Raw genomic sequence first — 4,378 nt, 5'->3', positions numbered from 1 at the left:
AAGATAGTTAAAATATGTGAAGTGGAAGCTGCATGAACAGTAAACTGAAAAATCCAGGACAAATAAACAATTTCACTTCTGTTTTTAGAGAGAGAAAAAAGAAGTTGCCACTCAGCATTGTGAATGTTATGCTGCCATCTAGTGGTGTAGTGTCAGATTGCAACCTATCATTGTTTAAAATCTTAATTCTCCTGAAATTAACCCTCTTTATTTTCTTATCCTTGTATGTTATTTTGTAATATGATCAATTACTCAACATGTTCTTTTTTTTCTTTTTTAATCAAATTTCATCTTTATTTTAGCATTTGTGGCAGGAGCTCAAACTGTAAGAGTGGAGGCCAAATATAAAATAATAACCAAAACATCAGAGTGGCAAAAACTGCAATGAAGGAATGAGAAAACCCCAAAGGTCTGGAACAAACAGAAGCAAAAGATAAAGAGCTAAAAACAGCAGAGAAACTAACAGTGAATGAGGAAGTGAGATGCATAAATCAGAATCAGGTGGGAGAACTGGACTTCATTTAAGAAGTTTCTGAATGCAACAAATGCAAAGCAGGACAAAAGTCCAAAGAATATCTCAAACTATCACACCAAAAAGTGGCAAATCCAGCAGTAAGTGCAAAATAATGTCAAAAATAAAACACACAGCAGTCAGAAGCATACAAATAAATGCTAAGGATCACAACAGAAATACTAATAAAAAAATATAAAATTATAAACTGATATGGTTTTTCACCAACTGGTGTAAAATAAAACATTTTTACTTTGGGGAATGTTTCGACTTTTTATATCTCATAAGAAAAAAAGAATGACAGACAGTTCAACGTAAAAGTTTTATTTTATTTTATAGAATTGGGATCAATATACAATCAACCACTACAGATAAATTTACATCCACTGTTAATGACAGGATATTTGAATGTAGACAAAAATAAAACCTCAACACTTTTGGGGATTTATCAGGACTAAATCACAGCGAATGTAAAATAAATAAAAAAACGACTTATATTTAATGGATGTAATTGTTAGTAAAACAGCAGCTGAGGTTACAATTAATTTAATTTAGGTTAAATTAACGCAGGTTTGCTTTTCTAACAGGCCTCATCAGGGATTTTTCTGTAAAAAGATACAATTATTAACTTAACTTTTAAGTATTTATGTTAATGTTTTTCTTAAAACATATTAAGCAAGTAAAATACGACAGTTCAGGTCGTTGCTGTGAACACTCACCTCTCCCAGCAGGTGTGCGCAGGCAAAAACCTTCCCCGGAGTCCTGGGAACCTTTTATCAGTTCCTGGTCTAGATTTTTGTATTTTATATTTTTCTCCAGTTTCTTGTGCAAATATCCCAGAACGCTTGAAATAAGACATTACTAACTCACAGGTAACTTTTCAGCAAGACATAAGAGCTGGTTTTAAATCAATAATTTCTTCATATTGATTTTTAAAAGGTATTTATTCCATTTGCTGTTATAAAATGTTCTTAAAGGGCCAGTTGTGCCAGAATGCATTGATAAAACCCACTAAACTGTTAAAATATAAATGAGTTGCCTTTTATTCCAGCATTCAGTAAGCATTTCTTAAAATTAAAATTGAATAATATTGATAATATTAACATTTTCATCTCAGATTTTTCAGTCAAAATTAGAGATTTTGTGTTGCTAAATTTAGAAAAATGTAGAATTTTTAAGATATTTGCGCTAATGTACGATGCTAGACGTGACTTTTTATTACTCCCTGTATCGATCACAGAGTATGGCTTCACATCAGGTGAAGCTGAGGCAAAAGTCACTTAAAACCAAATGTTTTTGGCCAATTTTTAGAAAGAATTGCAGTAAAAAATGTGGGGATCTGCTGGTTTTGTGTGAATTTTGCAGATTGGTGGAAAACTGGAATGTCTAATTGATGTAATTTGGAGTCTGAAGGGCCACATAAAAAGCTACAGCGTGCCACATTTGGCCCCCATGCCTCGAGTTTGACACGTTATAAGTGAAATAACCTGCCAGTAGAATTAGTACTTTTCCATGATCAACAAATTGAGCTGATCAACAAATTGAAGGCAGAGTATTCTAAAACTGTGCTAAACTTTGAGCTGTAGCAATATAAAAACGCGAGTATTTTTCCATATTCAGAGGCGTTTTATCTCCTCTTACATGATTTTCTCCCATAGAGTTGAGTGGACACTAGAGGGCAGCCAACTCTCGTCTACTAACTGTATCCGCAGCCGGCATCATTTCACCAAGCTGTCTGTCGCCTGCAGCCCTTCATCCAAACAGAATCACACTGTGAAATAGGATTACGTGTCAAGCAAAGCAATGATTGAGCACAATTGTTGTGCTTTGGCAGCATCAAGGAATAAAAAGGAAAGACACAAACGTGGATTTCCTGTTTGTCACGCTGATGTGAGTCGTCTGTGAAGCCACATTAAGATAAGTCGATCCTTGGTGTCAAATGATGGGCATCTTACCATCCACACTTCTTCCTGCTTTTATAAACATTTCTTTTTTTTAACCAAAGGAAAAAATAAAAAGAGAAAGAAATAGCAGTTCCTTGTCTGGTTGATCCCCAGAGAGCATCCAGACTGAGTTATTGCCCTATAATTATGTGCAGGAGTGAAAGTGTGTGTGTATAAATGAACGTGATCTGTTTTAAAAGGAGTTTCACTAGGGTTGCTGTTTCCTCAGATTGTGGATTTGGGACTTGATCTCCCTTTATGGGCTGCCGTTTCCTCCACACCCGCGCTGGCTGAAGAGGCTGATTCGAATTATACAAAGACACGTTTAGCAAAAGGAAAATCATCAAATCAGAAACAAAACGAGGGGTGGGGATTAAGAAAGCTTCTGAGCCTCATATTTCATCAACATCTCCTGCATGCCGATGAGCTGCAGGTTGATGCGAAACAGACGAGTCTCTGGAAGCTTCCTGTTTCAAAACCTTTGATGTCTTGGTCAGTCTGGACTGGCAGGGCGGCCGTCTGCAGCCTCAGAGGTCGGGTCCCCTGGTTTGACCCCTGAGGAACCAATTAACCCCTGATCTGAGATCAATTAACCCATGCTCTGCACCTCAACAGGATAGCATCAATGAAGAGCACAAACAAGTTGAAGCATGCAGCTCTTCCTGACAACAAAGTGTAAAAACAGAAATTCAACTGTTGAGAGACAAGAAAACTGATTTGGACAAAAATGTTTACAAAAATGACAAAGTAAAAAGCAAAAATGCCTCTCAATGTTTCGTCCAGACTGTCATCTCACATTTCAGTTCATTAAATATCCCTAATGAACTACAGAAGAAAGTCTTTATTAATCACGCCTGACCGAGGCGGCGGACAGCGGCTCATCTGAGTCAATATCCTCTTCAGCAGAGCTCTGGATCAATGGCTGCACTGAAACGACGGCGCACAGGTTGATTGTGATACGTACGTTGTGACAATGTGTGGAAATCACAGGCTGGAGGTTGATGAGGAAGAAAATACTCAAGACTTTGTGATTTCTATGGATTTTATTTTGCATGTGCAAGAGTTTTATTGGGATCTTGTGGACCGACTCAACACAAAGGAAACGGATGCTATTCAATTTTATGTTGATAAAAATCTGAAAAGTGAATATAATCTAATGAAAGCAACAGTGTCTGTAATGTATCCTCAACCCCAATGGATCACAAAGACCAAGAAACAAGAAGGTTAGTAAGAAGTTTGACTCAAAGTACGTTTATAAAATCACACCTCAAGCTTTTAACAACTCAAAATTCTGTCAAAAATCTGAGGCAAAACCTGCCAAGATATCGGCGTACGCCTAAACCGACATCAGGATTAGCAGAATAAACAATCACTTTCATTTTATTTTTTATTTCATTCACACACAAAAAGTGTTTGCTGCTAATCTGCCATGACACAGACGGCTGACATCCATCTTTCCTTAGTTACGCAATAAAATGAGGAAGTTTGGTTTCCATCCTTGTCAAGGTTTTTTAATGCGAAATCAACCTAATAAAAGGGACTTTATGCCATCAGACGTGCGGTTCTTTTGCCGTCCATTGTGGCGGAGTTTCGAAGAGAGTGACGTCACGTGCAAAGGGTTAATAATATCTGCTCCTTATTCACACAAAAAGAAAAAATCATCAGACTATCACAGACAAAAGAAATATACCCACCAATGCCACATCACTTCTTTGCAATGATTTTTATTAGATTGTTCTGTTTCACCTTTAAAGAGGGAACATGTGCAAGAAGCAAATGATTAACACTTCCACATCTGGCAGAAACACGCTCCTCGGCATGGTGGCGATGGAATCATGCTGTGGGGATTTAGCAGAGACAGAGAAGTTGATGAAAGGAGCTAAATGCAATAAAATATGTCTGCAAGACTCCAGAGACAAGAGCA

The sequence above is a fragment of the Poeciliopsis prolifica genome, unplaced genomic scaffold, assembly GCF_027474105.1.
Source record: "Poeciliopsis prolifica strain line A6 unplaced genomic scaffold, Auburn_PproV2 SCAFFOLD034, whole genome shotgun sequence".
In the NCBI taxonomy this organism is placed as follows: Eukaryota; Metazoa; Chordata; class Actinopteri; order Cyprinodontiformes; family Poeciliidae; genus Poeciliopsis; species Poeciliopsis prolifica.
This window is presented reverse-complemented; position numbering follows the sequence as displayed.